The following is a 22906-nucleotide window of genomic DNA, read 5'->3' on the forward strand; positions in this document are numbered from 1 at the left end:
AATTGAGGTGACCAGTAACACGGCCCCATTGTTCCAGCCATGCAGGTCATGCTGGCTATCCCCTGAAGAGTTGGCTCCTTACCCCTATACGGAACCCACAGAACAGGCCCGAAGAGGAATAGAACCTTGCACAGAACCGTACCCGTGTCGTGATTGAGCAGGCATTTGGCCTTTTGAAGACACTGCTCCGGTGCCTAAGCTGGCCGGGTGAGGCTCTCCTGTAAGGGCATGACAAAGTGCCGAAGACAACCATAGCATGTGTCATGCAGCACAATATGTGTATCAGACGTAATGTGTCTATGCCCCCTGACAATGAAATGCAACCACCTGATGAAGATGATGTTGATGGGGATGAGGATGGGGGAAATGGGCCACCAGGACATGCAAGTGGCGATGGCCAGGAGGCACACGTTGTGCGTCAGCATCTGATTTATCAAATATTCTGAGAGACAAGGGTCAACTATTTTGGATGGAGATGGGTATTGTTGCCCTGCTGTATGTGGTGAGGCGCAAAATGGACCCTGTCCCCAATAAAGTACACATACACAATGAAGAAGACCAAGACTGTGTCTCAACTTGTCAACAGTGTATTATGATTAATTTGTGAACAAAAAGTGCATGGCCCCAACTGTGCAAACAGCCTTTCCCACCTCCCCCCACAACACTCCCAGAAACACCCATTCCCTCCTCCCCCACAACACTCCCAAAAACACCCTTTCCCCCTCCCCCACAACAGTCCCAAAAAAAACCTTTCCCCCCTCCCCCCACAACACCCCCATGTGTGGCTTGTAGTGCGTAGGTGTCCTGCTGCACATGTGCCAGCTAGTTCTTGTTGGCCCTACTTCTCATGGCCTCCACCGCCATTGGGAGGTTGGGATGGCGTGCGCCTCATGGTGCGCAAGGAGCGGCGGTGGGGACTTGTCTGACGAGAACTCGCAGAGGAGGAGGTGCCCAGTTGATCCTGTGGTGGGGGGGATATTGTCGCTCCATAGCGTCCGCTCTGCGTGTGAGGACCTGCCTCAGTTGGGCCATCTCCTCGCATAGCCGGTTTGTGCAGGCCTCCATGCCCTCTCTTGTCTGGCTTGCATTCGACCTAACCTCCTCCCTCAGACGGGCTGCCTCTTCCACATGCTGGCCAACCAGCGCTGTTATTTCCACCTGCCTCTGGCTGATGGCTGTCAGGTCATGGCGACTGCGTCCAGCTCTTGGGGTGGCTGCTGCACCCTGGTCCATGCCTCGGCCATCAAGTGAGGACACCTGAGGGCTCCAGCGCCCTTCCACGGTGCCGTTGCCAGATTGTCCATGGCTGCTTGATTGCCATGGTGGCCGTGGGCTTGGCTCAATGGATTGCGGGGGGCTAGGGGTCTGCCTTTGCGTTTCAAGGTCAATGGTCTCCTCAACGTTCGACAGCGGCACGCTGGCTGCTGCCTCACTAGTGGAACTGGTGGCAGCAAAAAGCAGACCCTCCGTGCTTGTTTCCAATGACGGTGGGAACACTGCCGTGGGTGCAGCTAATGTAGCAGCTGTGGCTTTAGGCCGTGTTGAACGGGCGCTCTTGCTGCCTTTACCCCTCTGCTGGTGCTCACTCCTCCCGGTGCCCCTTGAGGTGGTGGCGGTGTCCCCTGTTTCCTGTGTCCTGGGCTTTTTCTTGGCTGGGGGAACATGTGTCACAGTGCCCTGTTCGTCACTGTCTATCTGTGATCCTGTGGGGGACAAAAATAGGGAATATCATTGGTGATGGTTCTACGTGCCTTATGCAGAATGATTATGTCATGCCGCTCTATGCATTGGGACCTCTTTAGTTGGGAATCCGGTAATGGGGATGTCGGGTGGGTCATGCATGAATTGGTCTCTGTTGCAAGTGTATGTGGTGATGCGTGCATGTGTGTGAGTTGGGGTGTTACACTCACATTGGCAGGGTTGTGTGCATCTATGTTTGTTCCTGGATCCATGGGCTGGTTCTGGACTCAGATTTGGGGGGCCCCTCACCCTTCACATTGCATTGTTTAATGTGTACACTCACCTCCATCTGATGCAGTGGGCACACCACGCTCCATATCTCCAACTCCCTCGATCGATTCCATGCCAATAGTGCTGGTGCAGGTCTCCTCCCACTCCCGGAGTTTTATTGGTGAATCAGCTCCACCTCCTGTGGCCATAGCCAGGTTGCGATTTGCAGCCAAAATGCTGCGGACCCGGAGCCGTAGATCATCCCACCGTTTTCTGCAGTCCTTGACAGTGCGGGTGGTGGTGCCCACCGCACTGACTTTGTGGGCAACCTCAGCCCAGATGGCCTTCTTCTTCACGAGGGTCTCACGCTGCATGTCATTGGTGAATACAACATTGACATTTGCGGCAAGGGTCTCGGTTAAGATGATCAGCTCCTCGCTGGTGAATTTTTCTTTGCGTTGCCGGTCAACGCCTTTCACGATGGCCTTTGGCATCTTCAGGGTACCCGGGATGATTTGGTGTTGGAGTCGTGTGGAAACAGGTCTTGGCTGCTGAGGATGTCAATGGATTGTGTTTTTAAAGATGGCCGCCGTGCTCTTTCCCGTTCCTGTGCGATGACGCTATTTCCGGTTCTGCAATTTTACGGTCACCGCTAATAGCGGTTTCGCTAATAGCGGTCTCCGCTATTAGCGGTGACCGCTATTTGCATGTAACGAGAGGTCGGAAGTGCTATCAGCGCTTTCGTCGAAGCCGGTAAGGGACTTTTTGGGTTCTTTTGCGCCATGGTGGTACGGTCATTACCGGCATGGCGCTGTGCTCGTGTCCACGTACTCGTAATGCCACGCTATTAGCGGCATCATGCAAAGCCGGACACGTTAATAGCGCCATGCCAGTAATGGCCGGATTTTACTGCATAACGTGTAATGAGGCCCAATGGGATTGACAGAGCAGGCAGCGAGTGGCTTGTTTAATCTGTATGGTGGCCGGCACTTACCACGCATCTTGGGGATATCCTTTGTTATTGGTTTGAGGGATTCGCTACATGTTCTACTAGTTTTGGTTGTCGGTTTTGATTGGGGGGACAACGAGGAGGGTGAAGGGTTCTGGCAGTAACTCAGCCCTGGATTGATGACATAGAGCTTTAAGATGCTACTCAAGAGACAGAGGATCACAGGGATAGATATTCACCACCTACAACATGACAGCACACAACACTAACATTAGGGTGACAACATTGGATGGGAAGGGCCTGAACTCTCCCGGTGAAAGGTGCCTATTGGCTACGGAAATAACAAGGAGGTGGGTGGCAGTGATCAGTGTGAAGGAAACTGACTACATGAGTGGGAGACAGCACGGCATCCCAGGGAGACAGATAGGTTTGGCATGCTATGGGTCATATAGCAATGCAAACAAGGGCTGTGTGGGAATCCAGGTCTAAAAGGCATTGAAGCTTTCCAAACCGTATATAAAAGCGGCCCTGGATCGGAGGTTAGTAATGGTGCAAGGGACATTGGAGGAGAGGGCGGTCACTTTAGCATCAGTGTATGCTCCAAATTCAGACCAGACTACATTTCTAAAGAAGGCGCTAATGGAGATGCATGAGTGGGTTGTGGTGGTCACGACAGTGGGAGGGGATATCAACATGATTTTGGACTCTTTACGAGACTAGAAATCTCAGTCTGGCAGATAGCAGAGGAGCAGAGATAGGAAGAGCGAGGAATTGGGGATCTATCTCAGGGGAGCGCCATCTGATGATATCTCCACCCCGAACTGGAGGCCTGCCCGTTTTACTCCGCCCACACATGCCACTAACCAGAATAGATTACCTCCTTATCAAACAAAATTTCGCCCACCTATTACTAGACAGCACAGTAGTAGGGATAACGTGGAGAGATCACCATATGGTGATTACTTTCTCTGAGGTGGGATCTCCATATCCCCCGGACATCGAGATGGTGCTGTAATGACACCTTACTGGCTGACAAACCCTTCAGGGACCAGCTGAGAGAGCGAATCACCCAATATCTTTAGACTAAGGACAATGTCGAGGTGGCAACAAAATATGTCTGGGAGGAAGCTAAGGCTATGATACAGGCACTGCTCATCGCAGAATGGTGTGCAAAAAGAGGGAAAACACCTTTTAGAAGCTGAATCTGAGGTTGAGCTACCCACCTTAGGGGGGAAATATCAGGGGTTTGATCAACGTGGCATATGGTCAATAGTAGGAGAAACACATTTATGATAAAATCTCACAGTTTTCCTATTATTATTTAGTCAGTGACCATTCTGAGAACTGACATTAATTAAGCCCTAAATGGACATATCAGAAGTGGATCAAATGAGCCCAATAGTAGCAATTGTGTCTAGTGGGCACATACTCGTAAGGACAAGGCATCAAGCAACAAGCAGAGGCATGCCCACAGCAGGCTTCACATTTCAATTCTAATCTTGTCTAGTCCTTTAAAGGACTGATCCACTAGTTTATACATTTAAAGACTAAGTTAACTTAAGGTGTCTTAGTATTGGCAAATAAAAAGCTAAGATCCTAATTTCACAATTCATGTCTAATTCGATTTGGGAATTAACAGGGCCATAGATCTTATCAAGCTTTCATCAATATATACACAGTTTTCTGTTAATGGATTAAAACACAAATAGTATTCTGCACCTTAACATTCTATGATAGACAGTGACATCATTCCATCCTTAGGAAGAAGAGAGAGTATACCATTTAGGCTCTTCAATAATGACCTTAGGTGAGCAGTTGACAATATCCAGCTAAAGTGGGTGAATGTGTAGCATAACATTTCAGCTCAGTAGATCATTTTAATTTGTTAATGATATATCAATTTCTCCCAGGGAAATGTCCACACAATTGTAGCTGCAAATGTTTTCATCCATCTGTGTGAATAGATATATTTGTTTAATACATACTCTTTACTCCTCATGAGGTACTCTCTGCATAAACTAGAAAAAGGCCATTTGCTTTTAATTCAAGTATGCTGCGTGTGGTGAACCAAACATTGACCCAAAAACTTTTAGCATTTAGTAATTAACATACCTATGATAGCATAATGTGTTGCCTTTTGATATGATTTGGCTGCAGTAAGGATACTATTCACTTATGGTTGATTTCAGTGCAATAATGATCTCTCCACAGAGCATCAGAGAACACGCACATTTGCAAATTAGGCTTGAATGTTGGGGACAGGGCCAACCATATCCTCCCTTATTTCTCTTAACTCATTCACTTATTTGGTTCATATTATATAAATAGTACCAATTGCTTAATTACACGGTTAGTGTCCTTGTACATAGTTGAAACCCAAACAGAATGCAGCGTTTTGGTCTGTTGCATCTCAGTGCCATTTTGAAACGTTTTTATCCACTTTCTGGAAGACATATCCACTTCATATCCACTTCATAATGTGCACCCTACATTATATCCTGTAGTCAATGGTATGTATCCAAGTGAACTGTTTAAGCAGTATTCTAATTTGCCGCGTAGTAGATGGGGCCCCCTTTCCTCATCAAGTCAATGTCGACAGGTGGGAATGCCCCCTTTGTGTCTTTAGTCCCGCCCCCTTTGATAGGCTTTGTAGGAGACTTTGTTTTATTGGGGTAAATTAGGGATTTGGCAGTATTTTCTTACCGTAAAAATATTGGCAGTAATTTGGTGGGAGTTTAGTCTTACATTTAGAGCAGGTTTGGTATCACACTATTTTAGTGACCATACCTTGTTAGCTTATATTGGTGATAATTTTAGTGGTATCTTGTTTTGCGATATTTTATTCCTGTGGTATAGTGGTGAACATGGATTCTTTTTTATACCATAACCCCATCATAAAACAAACTTTTCCCTTTTGTTAGAATACCTTCTAGTTGTCTGTAGAGAGCCCCAGACTTATGCACTTCAGTGAACCCAATGAGTTTATTCAATGTGCCACCTATAGTTTGTGGCTGGCATTACTGGCTTATGTACATCCAGTAATCTATGTACCAGATTAGACACCTTCCCATCAGCATACAAGGAAGGGCTCACTTATTACATAGCACACACATCCTTTCTCTTATTTGCTATTTCAATTACAGTGGTAAATTAGTAAATGCACTACAGCACTGATATAAACCTCCCCTTTGTATTTTACTTAAGTAAATAATTCACAGATGCATGAATGACACGAAAATCCCAATTGTTTTTATATATGCTTTTTGTATTGCATCTCATTTACAAGTCACCAAATCTTACCATGTTATTTACAGCATCATCTGCAATATAAAAGAACAAATAGAACAACCAGGTATTTTGTAACATGGATTAATGTTCCCACATTCTGAAAATAGAGAAAAATAAACATGCAATGATTTCCTAACTTCCCTACACTGCAATAAATCTTAGTCACACATATGGCATTTTATCTGGTCCTCACTTAGCACTTATCTTACCAAGGTCGGTAATTCTTTGAAGTCCCTGAACAACCTCACTGTGTTTGCAGATGCAATGTCAGCACGAAACTCCTCCGTAAACTTGTGTGGGGGAGCACCAACTGATTATATTCAGTCAGCGCTCTACCCCCTGGAAACTCTATCTGTCTGTCTCCTCAGCCCAGCATGAACTAACTGCTCTTTCCCTTTCTATTTCTCAAGAAAACTTTTACATGTCCCTTTATTGACGTGGCTTGTATGCCCACATTTTCTATCAGTGTAATAAAATGTGCCCTGTGCCAGCCTTCATTTTCAAAACAATGAAAGCTTCATGATTATAGTAACTGTTTAGTTTTGCTTCCTGCATCTGCTTTCCACAAGCTGAAGAAGATGCTATTGTGCATTTAAAAATGAATCTCAGCAGTGCCACCAAAACATGGATTTCACCTCATTTTGCATTGAAGACTACATTATCATGTTAAAAGTTATCATTTAGTACTTTAGTTATGTTAGTAATGTGATTCGGTTATGTATTCTAATGTAATCTTCATACATTAGGCATCCAAAATATATGGTGCATCTCATTATTTGAACCTGGCAGCACAATAAGATTTTCTATGTGTGCTCTGAATATCTGCAGTTTCAAATTGGGCCTGGCTGTGTTATAAATTCTGTACTTTGCATGCTACCAATAATGCTATATACTGACAAAATAAAATATGCTATATTACATACTGGCAAAATGCTATTATATCCTGGTAAAAATGCTATACATGCTGGCAAAGATGCTATACCTGCTGGCAAAATGCTATACATGTCCTTACATACCCTCCCTTTTCTGACAATTCTGGCCAACAAACCCATAATTGGAGGAAACCTTTTAAATGTTCATCTCTCTTTTTCCATCATATGAATCACAATTGAAATAATAGCAAATTAATAAAATGAACGTTTAAACATTTCATAACTAACCACTGCTTAATCAAAATAAAAGTAGCATATCCCAAATGGGTCCATGAGTCCTCATACACATGTGCATGTGCATGTATAATGAAATATCCACACGTCTTTCTTTCCAACTGAAGTGTCCATGTATATTTGAATGTCCTTTTACTCATAGTCTTTATATATGTGACATCAACATTTTAGATATGATAACAAAAATAATAAAATAAAATAAATAGATAAAATAAATTACTAATATAACTAACTAAAACAAATAATTAAAATAACAAACATGTGATTTTCCACCACACTTATTTCCAGTCCCATAGAATAATACTATGCATCATCAGGAAGGCTGTAGAAATAAATTCAACTCACTACTGTTCCCTTGACGGCATTCACCATCTTCATGACCGCACCTCTAAGATGTCCTGATCATCAAATATTTATTACATTGTTTGATGGAATTCTTTCATCCTGGCGCTCTTGGGTGTTTTTCCACAGAAATCATCTCTTTTGGCATCCCAGTCTCTTTGTCTTCACCTCCATACTTCGGTCAGGAGGCTTTACTTGGGCTTCATCCCGTGGACTCCAGGACTCCATCATCTCTCGCGTCCTCCGGTCCTGTGACCTTCGATGCCAACCAAAGTTAGTTAGCTTTCTAAATTAAATAGAAAAGGGACAGATTAAGTACATATCACAATACCAATTTTAACCTTTCTACTACTTTGTTAAAAGCAAAAGTGTGGCTCAAAATATGATTTGAATACCTGCAACCAAGCACATGTTAAAAAGAGAACAACAACATTTACATTTCACATTATCATACTTCAAAATTATTTTCATGCAGAACATTTTAGCACATTATCCCACAGTAAATTAACCTGATACAGCAACCTTCTATCAATTTTTATTACCGCAACTTTCGCAAATGTGGTATTTTCATCTGCATTTATCTCCTCAATAAACATTACATCTATTTTTATTTTTATGGGGTGGGACACTATGAAAACAATCACTGCGTCTTTCTCTCCATGTACTCAGGACACTTAAGCTGTCTCTACTTGCTCAAGTCTCCTTATTTCATGTTTGGGGTGACAGGGCCTAATTTGTTTAACATGAACAAATTGTTCTGTTACAATTTCACCCTCTGTCTTTAATATTTTATAAACTAATGGGGACACCTTATCCACTATTTGAAATGGCCCTTGCCAGGCCGCAAGAAATTTAGAATTTTTATGTTTATATTTTCCAAAATGAAACTTATATACCTGATCCCCTACATTATACTCTTTCACAGATGCCTTTTTATCATAATAGGACTTTGCACTGTCAGCAGCTCTTTCCAAATTTCGCTGCACAAATGCAAATGCATGCTGTAAATGCTTCCTCAGTTCTTCCACATATTTGTGAACTGTAGATGCACTCACAGGTGTCTGCTCATGTGTCCTATATCATAAATGTTGTGGCAGTACCATCTTACTTCCTGTTAACACCTCATGACAACTGATACCTGTCGCTTTGGCAGGAGTCGATCTGATTGCCATCAATACCAGAGGTAATTATAAATCCAAACTGGAACCTGCCTCCGCTACAAACTTCTTTAATATCTCCACAACGGACCTGTTGCAACGTTCAACATTTCCAGAAGAGGCAGGCCGGTACGCAATATGCAGTTTCTTTTTCACCGCCAATATCTGCCACACCTTACTCATTAAGGTGCTTGTGAATGACTCTGTCTGACTCTATTCTTTGTGGTAATCCAAATCTTGAAAATATATGATTTACCAGTAACGTAGCTGCTGGTTGTGCACTACAATGTGGTGCAGGGATATACTCTACCCATTTCGACATCAAACAAACCACAGTCAAAAGATAATGATTTCCCCTACTCAACCTTTTTACAGGCCCTACATAGTCAATTTGCAAATCTGACCATGGAAGAGTTAAGCCTCTTTTCATCAGTGGAGCTCTATGCATTGGTGAAGCGGGTTTAAATTGGGAACATACCAGGCACCCCGTAGTGTATAATTCCACATCTTGGGACATATGTGGCCAGTAAGGATAATCGTTCAGTATCTCTAAAGTCTTTTGTGAAACTCTGTGTCCTGCAGTTATTGCATCATGTCCATGGCGTAACATTAGCCCTCTTTCACTACCTCAAAGTGTATATTTCTGCAACATTGTAAGCTTCGAATTATCTTCTGCCTGCGCCCTGTTGCCCCTGGGTAAGGTGCGCCATACAAATAAATAAACAAACAAACAAACAAGCAAACAAACAAAGGGGTACCACCCACTGTATCTGTCCTATTATGGATTCCCTGATCATAAGTCGTCCTGAAGTCTAAGCCGTTTTTTATTCTTTAATAACACCCTCAACTCTTATTTTCCTGTACAATCATTTTCAGTCAAAGGATTTTTTTCGGGGTCCATCAAATGAGTCTGATAGATCCCCAATATTGGATCATCTTTTTGCGCCTTAATCAGATCTTGATCTGGTGTATCATAACTCCATTGCACTACTGGTTGTTTTTGTTCTAACTCTTTTGGAGCCTTAGAGCATGTAACTGCATCTATTTGTATTTCACCAATTAAGTGTTCAATGGGTCCAATGGGTTCAGGGTCCATCAAATGATTATAATAGATCCCCAATATTGGATCATCTTTTTGCGCCTTAATCAGATCTTGATCTGGTGTATCATAACTCCATTGCACTACTGGTTGTTTTTGTTCTAACTCTTTTGGAGCCTTAGAGCATGTAATTGCATCTATTTGTATTTCACCAATTAAGTGTTCAATGGGTAACAACTCTCCCATAACAGCCCCAACCTTAGCCAATTGATCTGCTTTATCATTTCCCTCCATATCTTCTCCTGAAGTTTTCAAATGTCCACGAATGTTCCTCCAGTATACTGTTAAATCATTCTCTGACACTAATTTGTCTATAGCTTGTATCATTTTCCCATGCTTGAGGGGCTTTTTATTATATGTGATCATGCCTCTTGCTTTCCAGCCAGGCAAATATTCCTCAAAGCTATTTCGTGCATAATCAGAATCAGTCACCAGGACAATTTACCTGAATGTATTATCAACTGCAGTAGTAATTGCTTTATAAATGGCGGCCAACTCTGCTACCTGGCTACTCCTAGCCCCAATTCCCATTCCTATACTAGGAATGCCCTCACATTTCAACCAGACATTTCCTCTCCCTGATACCAACTGTTTACTCCTGTCATTTTCAATGTGAAAAGCACATCCATCAACGTTTACAGTTGGTAAATTCTTGCATGTCTTTTCATCAAAAGCTTTGTGTGGTGATTGTTCAAACTCCTGCATACTAGATTCCACCTCTACTTCATCTGATACACATTCAGCTGCACAGTCATGTAAATCTGCTAATCCTTGAACAACTGGGCTCTTTTTATTCTGGCCATACCTCACTTCTACAGGAAAGCCTTGCAATGCCAATGTCCATGAAGTAATTCTGGACTGTGCTAGATTGCCTGACCGAATCCTTTTACTCTGTAAAAACTGCAATGGTTGATGATTTGTCTCAATGATTACTTTCTCCCCCTGAACAATGGGACGAAAATTCTGCAACACCCACACAGTGGTCAGAAGAGCCTTTTCAAATTCACTGAATTTAATCTCAACCTGGGAAAATGCCTTACTTGCGTAAGCAAGGGTTTTGTGGTTCAAATCATGTCTTTGAGATAACACTGCTGAGATACAATGAAAGAACCTCTGTTTCTTATGGGATACGCTAAGCATGGCGCCTTTATGAGACATTCCTTCAATTTAGCAAATGCCTCAGATTGTTCCATTTCCCATTTCCAGGGTGTGTTCAGATTCAATAGTTTAGTCAATGGTTGAGTAATTTCAGCATCATTTTCAAAACATTTCCTGTTATATCCCATCATTCCTAATAAACTTTTTAAACCTTTCACATTTCTAGGATCTTTCAATTTCTGTATGGCCTCCACCTTTTTCTTTTGTGTATTTAGCCCATGTTCAGTTACCTCATGCACCATTGGGCCTTCTGTAAAGATACTTTGGCACCCACCTTTTGCAATTGGTCAAGCACATGTCTAATTTCATCAAAATGACTTTTCAAGCTTTGATTCTTTATCAGGACATCATCCACATAAACTATAGTTCCCCTTTCTGCTGCATCTGGCATAGCCTTTCTCAAAAATATGCCAAATTCGCTCCCACTATTGACATACCCGAATGGTGTTCTAGCCCAAGCGTATTGCCTTTCATCAAATGAAAATAAAAATAAATTCTGAATGCCCTCTGCCAGTGGCACACACCAATATCCAGATGTAAGATCTAATGTCGTAAAAACCTTTTGACCCATGCACTCGAGCAAGGTATTGATCAATGAATGGCAGCGGCCATCTAGACACTGGCACTCTTTTATTTAATTCCCTCAGGTTTGCACACAGATGCCATTGACCATTTGGCTTTAACACACCCAAAATAGGCGTGTTGGAGGTACTAGGGTACTAGGGTCTGATAATTCCCCTAGGTTGCAAGTTCTTAATTATCTCTGCCAATGACTCTAAGCAAGCCAATGCCAATCGGTATTGGCGCACGAATACTGGATTTCTACCACACCCCTCCGGTAATGTGGCAACATGTAAATTAGTTAGGCCGCAATCATATGCATCTTTGGCAAATACTTCTTTAAATTCCATAAATATTTTTCTCAACTCATTTTTATCCTCTTCGCTATCACATGCATCTGCTAACATAATCTGTTCCTCTACCATTTTTGAAAATTCTGGGAACTCCTCCAGTGGAGGAACGTCTGTGCTCTCTTCTAACTGTGTGGCTGTATCTCTTTGCAAAGCTGTTACTTTTAAATATTTTGGTATATCAGCTTCCATTTCAATGTGCTGATTTTCTATTTCATTTTCATTTAAGTCAAATACTATACAATTCTCTTGGTGACAGCACACTGTCTCATTGGAATCATAAGGGTACACAGATTGAATTTTGAAGATCCCTTTGGGTTGAGAATCCAGATAATCTGGCAACAGACACTGTGCATCTACATATCTCTCAGGGATATTTCCAATGACTAGGTTATTGAAATCTGCAGTATAATGTGATTTTTGTATGGCTATTCCGAATAAGGAATTCTCTTCTAAATGAATATTCTGACATCCTTTATTATCTACCATAATTTTGACGGACCCCTCCCCAATATCTATCAATGGGGTATATTCATAATCCAGGCCTTGCCGTCTCATGGATTCATTCAAGCACACAAATGCATCAGAATCCTTAAGTTGCTGTCCATTTTTGCACTTTAGTGTTATAGCAACCTGCTTGGTGAACACAGGACTAGTAATATCCTTCTTCACCTGTAATTCAATTGCATATGGGACCAATTGTGCACAATGATAAGCCTTTCTCTTATCTTCAAATTTGGGCGCAGGCCCACCTAGTCGGGACCATATTTTTTGGTTAAGAAAATCTAATACCATGCACATTGTGTGCATGATATCATTGCCCAGAAATAAATCATTTTGTGTTCCACTCACTATCCCCACATTGTGGTAGATGGTTTTTTGTCGAATATTAATCTTTAGCATGCACCTTCCTGCAATTCGATTTTCAAAATCTGGATTGTCCAAACCAGAGATATATTGGTTTTTAATTCTAAATTTTGGGATCTCCTCCCTTTCCATTATTCTCTGCATTAGTTTCTCATTAATAAAACTCCTTTCCTGTTCAAGTGCCAAAAGGCTTTTCATTTTAGAATGTCCATTTATACCAATCTGAATCCATGGCTGCTCATCTGCCATGTGTATTTCAGTAAGGGTGGTGATGTATTTTTCTGTGTCTGCTTTAGGAATAGTGTTTTGTATACATTTCTTCTCTTTTATATAGAAGCGCAATGTGTGTTCATCTATTTCAGATTGCCATTTCTTCCTATGATCCAAATAAATTTGCACAGATTGTTTTTCTTTTTTACTTTGCATTTTATCCTGACACATCAAGATGACAGTGACACTAGGCACACAGCTATTCTGTAGGTACACCTCCACTGCATCATTCGATTTGCCAACAGTATGGCATTCATTTACACTGCTGTTTTGTGACCACAGGACCCCATTTACCCCATCTATGAGAGGAGACAATCTTTTCAAGCAATCTGTCCCCATCAAAAATGGAATTTCACAAATAGATGTGATCAATACTGTTTCATTCTGTGTTTTCCTATCTTTATGTCAACCTCGGTAACACCCACGATAGGCACCTCCTCACTGTTAAAGTTATGTACTGGACCTTCACTCTGCCTCACTGTGATCTTATTATGTGGAGATTTCCCTTCATTGATACTTTTTACCAATTCTTTGAACATAATTGTGGCCTGTGCACCTGTGTCAATCATTGCAAATGTATTGCATTTCTCTTCCACAGTAATGGGAGCATAATATCTGTCTTCAACTTCCACTAACACACACAAAAATTGCGAATTCTTACTGATTTCAGTATTCACTTTTCTCAGACCCTTCTCACTTTTGGCTAAGCACATTGGTAAATTAAAGGACATTTTTCCCTCCTTTCTGCCCATTTCCATTTGAGAAACCTTACTAATTTCCCCATATTCAGAGGTCCTTTGGAGTGTGGCCCTTGTTCGCCATTCCACCAGGGGATCATCAGAGTTCACACTACAATTCTCCAACTGAATATGCGTATAAACATCACCTGATAATTTGTCATTTTATAATTCTGGGCACTTGTGGGTATTTGGCATGATACCAGTCTTTTTAACTTCCTCAAAAATCTGTGGCTCAAAGAACTGTTCAGGTGACTGATCTGTACCCTCCTTTTGAGTACTTATTCTTCCTGCCTGTATTTTATTAGCGTCTTGATTGTCTAGGGAGAGCGTTCTAAAATCGACACTTATTCCCTGATCAATTGTATTAACCATGCATGAGTTGTCTTTCTTAAATCTGTCTCTTTGTTCTTTTTGAATTTCATGTTTGTCTTGTTTTCCTTTTTCATTTGTGCAAATTTCCAACATTTGATTTAACTCCAGGTTAAACCAAACTTCTTTTTTAGATGTATTTGCAATTTCTGCCTCATGTTCATTTGCAGGTATTTTCGTTTTTAAATCATTAAACAGCTCGGAGTCATTATGCAAAACCATATCAGGGCAATCTGTCTTTTTATCATTGCAGGTATCATGAAGATTTAGTCACTTATTATCGGAAGCCACACGGTCACTACTATGTCCTTCTGCCTCCTCCTTTGATGACTGTTTTTTGGGCCGTACAGAGCTTTCCCATCTGTTCAGCCAACATTTTCACTTGGGTCTCGAGACACTGGAATCTTTCCATCTCTCTAGAATCTTCTCTCTGCGGCCTATGCCGATATTGGTTGTGTTCCCCCCAGTTGAATCTATTGCGATATCTCTCAGGAGAGTGATTCCTATTGGGGTTGTTTCTGAACTCTTCATTCATGTGGGGCAGGGAGCAGAGTGTACCTATCCTTTGGTTGTAGTCTCCTGGTGGCGGTGATTGATTGTGTTGACGTGGGGCATAATTCATACTCTGCCTCATCTCCTGTCTCTCTTTTTGTGAGTATTGTCCCCTATGTTGATTCCCATTTTCAGTAAATCGACATACCAGGGTCTGTCCTGATTACCATAGATCATAGTGTTGGGGTCAAATCTGCTCAGTGGCCCCAATGTCTGGTAGGGACCATTATTTCTTTAGTCTTGATTTTGTCTCTGATTATAGTTCATACCTGACATATCAGGCTGATATCCTGCCCGGGGCCTGTCTCCTAAGTACCTAGGGCTAATGTAGCTCTCCCTATTACTAGGATCATGTGACTGAAACATCGGTGCAGAGAGCGGCAACCTCTGTTGATTACCCCTCTGTTCGGGTGTCACATTATTTTTGCCTGGACTTTGAGCAGACTCAAGTGACATTCCAGCTGACCTGATCTCCACTACTGTCGCTGAGGATTCTTTAGATTTTGGTCTAGTATCTTTCATTTTATCACTCTCTCTACCCTGCCAGTATAGCACTTCATATAGCTTTGTACTTTGGTGCACAATCCACTCAAGGGACTTGTCACAATCAAATTTGCGGACTAACTGTGATATAATGTCTTTCTCAAAACCCATAGAAATAGGCAGTTTTAAATTCATTAGAATTTGGATCAAAAGATACATCAAAGTGAGAAAAAGCTCTTCTTACGTCTTGCAAAAAACTGGCGAGGGGACGTATTTGGCCCACCCGTATTCATGTATGCAACTTTCTTTGCCTCCTGTAATGATTGGAATGGAGAAAAATGGGTTACCAGACATTTGGTCGAAATAAATTGGTCGACCAGAACCCCCCCCAACCCCCTTTTTTTTTCTAAAAACCCATTTTTGTAAAAAACGAAAACCCAAAAAATAAATATATAATTAAAAAAAAAAATTCGACCATTTGGTTTTCGACCAAATTGCGTCGACCAAATGTCATTCGACCAGTTTTAGGTCGACCAAATGTCTGGACACCGAAAAATGACGTCTAATCTCTTTTTCAAACTCTGCCCATGACATGTTCTGCTGTACATTTAATCCTCTAATGATACAGGCTGTGGAAGCCTCCAGAGTTAAGTGAAAGTATTGTCTGTATTGTTCCTTAGGTATCTGGAGGGCTTTAAACATATCATGCACCACTTCTAAGTGGTCCTCTATACAGCATTCCCCTCCTTTTTTGAATGGTTTTATCAGGGCCTTGATTGATTTCATTATTTTGATAGGGCTACTTGGTGCTATGCTTGGAATCGCACTACTTTGTGATTCAACCCTTGTTTCAGGCGTATGGGATTGGTGTCGGCCCCCAATGGGTGTGTCAAACCCCTCAAGGGCGCTACAACCAAGTTCAGACACTGGTAGAAATAGAATGTACCTCAATTCCATTGAATGTGGTGCCCTGTTGTTTGTCCTGGGACCTGGAAGTGCATATTTGCTGTTCCAAATCCTTGCACTTTTTAAGGAGCCGAACTGCCTCCTTACGCAAGTAATTGTTTTCATCACCCATCTTATTAATCACATTTTGCATATCGCTCTTTGTCTTGTCTGTCTCTTTCTTGAAACATTTTAACTATCTCTTGTTCAGCATTTTGAAGATCACTTTCTTTCTCGAAAATATTCTTTTTGTAAAATTTGCATTTCCAAAATAACTTCGTCTTTATCTTGTCTAATATGATCTACCAATCCTTTCAAGTTTTTTAATTCTTGCTCACTATCCTCAAACTGTTTCTTCCTTTGGGACAATTGATTGTTGAGTTCTTTACAGTTTGACTGCATGTCCGTTTGACATACTTCCAGTTCTGCTCTTAATTGTTCCTCCTGTTCACTAGCACCATGTAGTTCAACTTTTAATCTGCTAATCAGCTTGGCATCATTTTCTTACATTCGCAGAGCCCTATTTAAAATGAACCACGTCTTGGCACATAGCCGTATCTGACAATCTTTCTCTGCATGTTTATCAGCAGCATTTAATAATCTCAAAAGACAGACTTGAATTATGCTACTTTCTGCAAAAATGCTGTCCAATGGTTCTTTCTGCACTTCCCCATAGATACAGTCATGCCACTCTGTGGCGTTATTTTCGGACCATGTCCCATGTGCATATAATTTTGCCTCCAGATATTGTACCAACTCTGGGAATGTGGCCTCCATTTGAGACATTTTGAGATTGACTTCCAGTGTCACACTGGTCTCATAAAATGGGTTCCCTCTAATGCACGTATGGTAGTGTCTAATAGAATACCTTCTAGTTGTCTGTAGAGAGCTCCAGACTTCAGTGAACCCAATGAGTTTATTCAATGTGCCACCTATAGTTTGTGGCTGGCATTACTGGCTTATGTACATCCAGTAATCTATGTGCCGTTAGGCATTACTGGCTTATGTACATCCAGTGATCTATGTATCAGATTAGACACCTTCCTATCAGCATGCAAGGAAGGGCTCACTCATTACATAGCACACACTACATAGCACACACATCCTTTACCTTGTAGATATTTAGAACTTTCTCTTATTTGCTAGTTCAATTACAGTGGTAAATTAGTAAAAGCACTAGAGCACTGATATAAACCTCCCCCTTGTACTTCACTTATGTAAATAATTCCGAGATGCATGAATGACACAAAAATCCCAATCGTTTTTATATATGCGTTTTGTATTGCATCTCATTTACAAGTCACCAAATCTTACCATGTTATTTACAGCATCATCTTCAATATAAAAGAACAAATAGAACAAGCAGGTATTTTGTAACATAGATTAATGTTCCCACATTCTGAAAATAGAGAAAAATAAACATGCAATTATTTCCTAACTTCCCTACAGTGCAATAAATCTTAGTTACACATACGGCATTTTATCTGGTCCTCACTTAGCACTTATCTTACCAATCTCGGTAATTCTTTGAAGTCCCTGCACAACATTGCTGTGTTCGCAGATGCAATGTCAGCGCGAATCTCCTCCGTAAACTTGTGTGGGGGAGCACCAACTGATTATATTCAGTCAGCGCTCTACTCCCTGGAAACTCTGTCTGTCTCCTTAGCCCAGCATGAACTAACTGCTCTCTTCCTTTCTATTCCTCAAGAAAACTTTTACCCATCCCTTTATTGATGTGGCTTGTATGCCCACATTTTCTACCAATCAGGGTAAAAAAATGTGCCCTGTGCCAGCCTTCGTTTTCAAAACAATGAAAGCTTCATGATTATATTAACTGTTTTGTTTTGCTTCCTGCATCTGCTCTGCACAAGCTGAAGAAAACACTTGTGTGCATTTAAAAATTAATCTCAGCAGGGGCACCAAAACATGGATTTCACCTCTTTTTTCATAGAAGACTACATTCTCATGTTAAAAGTTAGCATTTAGTACTTTAGTTATGTTAGTAATGTTTTTCGGTTATGTATTCTAATGTAGTCTTCATACATGAAGCATCCAAAATGTATGGTGCATCTCATTATTTGAACCTGGCAGCACACTAAGTTTTTCTATGTGTGCTCTGAATATCTGCATTTTCAAATTGGGCCTGGCTGTGTTATAAATCCTGTACTTTGCATGCTACTAATAATGCTATATATTATACTGACAAAAAACAAATGCTATATTGCACACTGGCAAAATGCTATTATATGCTGGCAAAAATGCTATACATGTCCTTACAGTCAGTTGCATTTCAGTGGCATTTTGAAACATTTTTATCCACTTTCCGGAAGACATATCCACTTCATAATGTGCACCCTACATTAAATCCTGCAGCCAACGGTATGTATCCAAGTGAACTGTTTAAGCAGTATTCTAATATCCAGCGTAGTAGATGGGCCCCCTTTCCTAATCGAGTCAATGTCGACAGGTGGGAATGCCACCTTTGTGTCTTTAGCCCGCCCCCTTTTGATAGGCTTTTCATATGAATTATAATATCAGAAAGTGTTTGATATCAAAAAGATATCAACATGATATTAAATGTATATTTTTATAGGAAGTGAGTTTTGATATGTTTTGATATCAAAAGGGTATCATTTATATCAGTTTGATATAAAGTTTATATTAAAATTATTTTCATATGACAGACCGTGTGTGCACTGTTGCTTGGTTGAGGGCATGCGGAGTTGTGAGGAGTTAGCCGGCGAGTGTGAGGTGTTGGTGACACTTTGATGACACAGGAGTGGGTTGTGGCCTTGATGGTATGATATCATGATGTTATATGAAGCTGGCCTTTGATAAGCCTTTGAATGATTTTATATAAACGTTATATTATTTCTATTTATAAAAACAAAAAAACAAAAAATGTGCTATCACTTGGACGGAATTCTGAACTTTAGCCTGCGTCACATCTAGATAGTAGTTCTAGATAGTACTGTGAATGTTAGCATCTACCACACTTAGATGGAATTCTGAACTTTAGCATGCATCACATCTAGACAGGATTTTGTATGTGAGCATGTGCCACACTTAGACGGAATTTGGAACTTTAGCCTGCATCACATCTAGATAGGGTTGTGAATGTTAGCATGTGCCACACCGAGAAGGAATTCTGAACTTTAGCACATGCCACATCTTGATAGTATTTTGTATGTTAGCATGTGACACAATTCGATGGAATTCTGAAGTTGAGCCTGCATCACATCTAGATAGGATCGTGAATGTTAGCATGTGCCACACTTAGACGGAATTCTGAACTTTAGCCTGCGTCACATCTAGATAGTATTTCTAGATAGTACTGTGAATGTTAGCATGCGCCACACTTAGATGGAATTCTGAACTTTAGCATGCGTCACATCTAGACAGGATTTTGTATGTTAGCATGTGCCACACTTGGCTGGAATTCTGAACTTGAACCTGCGTCACATCTAGATAGGGTTGTGAATGTTAGCATGTGCCACACCGAGATGGAATTCTGAACTTTAGCACGCGCCACATCTTGATAGTATTTTGTATGTTAGCATGTGCCACACTTAGATGGAATTCTGAACTTGAGCCTGCATCACATCTAGATAGGATCGTGAATGTTAGCATGTGCCACACTTAGACGGAATTCTGAACTTTAGCCTGCGTCACATCTAGATAGTATTTCTAGATAATACTGTGAATGTTAGCATGCGCCACGCTTAGATGGAATTCTGAACTTTAGCATGCGTCACATCTAGACAGGATTTTGTATGTTAGCATGTGCCACACTTGGACGGAATTCTGAACTTGAACCTGCGCCACATCTAGATAGTATTTATAGATAGTATTGTGAATGTTAGCATGAGCCATACTTAGAATTGTGAATAGTGGCCCGCACCGCATCTGGATGGGACAGTGGAGGCTGGCAGGTGCCACAATTGAATGGAATCAGGAAGGTTAGCAAGTGCCAAACTTGGACAGAATTTTGAATGTTAAGAGACTTAAATGTCATATAACCCACTAACCAAAAAAAACTCAAACCCTCTGCATACTTACTTATCTTACAAAAAAAAACTCACACATCCATCTCCCGCACAACAAGCCGCAAGCACTTTACAACACTGCAACAACACGTAACCTGCACTAACAACACATGAGGACTGACATTGATCCGATACTTGCACCTAAGCTCAGCACCCAGTGTATACCGAGTTGAAGCTGTCAACAGAACACCACTCCTCTTACTATCCTACTCCCTCTCCACCTTACTAACCCACCCCACCTTCTCGTTTACAGATCCGCCAGAGAGCCTGGGGACCAACACCATTGGTGATGGTGCGCGGTACAAATACCTTTAACATTTAACATTTAACATCAACATTTTTTGATATCAACATTTTTTATCAGTTTTTTTATATCAAAATAAAAAATGAATATCAAAACAATATGAATTTTTATATCAGAATTAAAAAAATTATACCAAAATGTTTTTATATTAAAATTATATCAGAATTTATTTTTATATCAAAATGTAAAAATATTTCATATCAACATTATATTAGAATTGTTATATTAAAATAAAAAAATAATACTAAAAATGTGTATATCAAAATGATAGATTGTTTTATATCAAAATTAAAGAACATTTGATATCAAAATTATATCAGCATTTTTCATATCAAAAGTAAAATTTAAAAAAATGTGATATCGATTTTTTTATATCAAAAGAATATCTGATTTGTTTTATATCAAAATTACAAAAATGTCATATCAAAATGATATCGGATTTTTTGTATAACAAAATTAATTATGTTGCTAAACCTTTGAATAATTTTATATAAACTTTATCATTTTCATAGAGATGTAATATAAAGCTAGGCAGATGGGGTGACGTCATCATTGTATATACATTTTATATAAATGTGGCGCATATTTGATAAGCCTTTGAATAATTTTATATAAACTTTATAAAGATTTATCAGAGCTTTAATATAGTGGGTGACATAATATTATAACAGATGTTATATAAACTTTATATTATTTTTATATAAATCTGGAATACATTTGATAAGCCCTGAATACATTTTATCTAAACATTATATAATTTTGATATAACAATTGATTGAAAGGGCTGGTTTAAGGCTAGGGTGACACAGGGGTGAGATGTATAACTCGGATATATATCTTTTTGCAATGGGGTGGAAAACACAGCACTTTCTGAGCTAACCAAGGGCTATTCCGAAAATGGAGACTATGGTCGGCTATAGCTGTGATGTAGGGGAAAAGAACCCCAGGAACACCTATGGATGTTATGATGTATGCAGGGATGGAAGATGCTCAGGATTTAATGGGCAGTTATGAACCCGAAGAGTTTTGGGACAGTGACAATGTGGTTATGGAGCAGCCACGTGCGGTCGATGCAGGCGGGAAGGAAGTGTCTGTTTGGATCAGGAAGGGATCCAAACAGAGACTGTTTGGGAGTAATTGTCCCCCATTAGCTAAATCAATGATGAGATGTTTGTGATCCTTCATTGTTCTTCCGTTATCTGTTTCACTAGTAATAATCACTGTTTGAATTACTATGTCTTAAAAATAGTCTTTCCTACACAATTGAAGAATTCATTTTGTCATTTATAAAGCACCTAGAAAGTTTTGAGGATCAATTTCTGTGCTAGCATTTTCAAAATCTTCAATTGTCAAGAGTATTTACCATGCCTTTCCTTTTCTGCTTCACCTTTTCTCCTATTTCTGATTTCTTTGTCTGATACTTTCACTGGGTCTTTCCTCTCTTTAAACACTTTCCTCCACTTCTACATTCAATTGCTTTCTCTACTTAAATAGTAGGTTTTAATTGCACCAGTTCTGTTTATGTTTTTCACTGAATAAGATTAAAATTTACGGCTCATTTAATACATTCGAGGGGTCTGTCTGACATATTGTGGGTATGAAAACAAATGAAACAAATGTTTTGTGATAATATGTTGATACAACTAGGTTAAAATCAACAACCAATCAAGTACCAACAACGCTAGCAGTCCCCTTTTTGTTGTTTCTTATGTCTCCTTGCTCTATCTGCTAACAGTCCTTTAGGGCACCCACTCCTTTTGTTTAATCATATTTTTACAGACAGTGCAGTTCCCTTGTAGCAAATATTTGAGGCCCTAACATTCTGTAATAGCATTCACTGGCTTCTATTTTTCTCGCTTTGAATGTACTGTGCGATCTTGAAAGATTTAGCCCTTTTGAAATCAAACATTGGCTTCTGAATCACAAGAGCTGGTGACACAATTAAATACCAGCTGCCTCTGATCATTTTCTAAATTATATTTAAATGCCTAGAAAAAGAGTTATCATACAGTTGGTTATCTTCATTCGCAGAGTTTCTTTGTTCACGTAGAAGAAGATCTCTGCCCAATTTACCAATGCCCATTTAATCAATTATGATATTAGTCTACTCAGATGGATTTGTTCCAAGAATCTTTTTTTCATTAGCTCTGCCTGTTCAAAATAATGTTTTTGCTTACTGCAATTCCTATTTATTTTTAATAAATACCCTCTTTATTCTTAGGAATTACCCATAAAGGATAGTATCGCTTTTATTTTGTGGATGCTGACTACCGTAGTACAACATAGTGCTACGGTCCATCACTTTCTGAT

This window comes from Ambystoma mexicanum, chromosome 11 (genome assembly GCF_040938575.1).
Source record: "Ambystoma mexicanum isolate Mex_15411 chromosome 11, UKY_AmexF1_1, whole genome shotgun sequence".
Lineage (NCBI taxonomy): Eukaryota > Metazoa > Chordata > Amphibia > Caudata > Ambystomatidae > Ambystoma > Ambystoma mexicanum.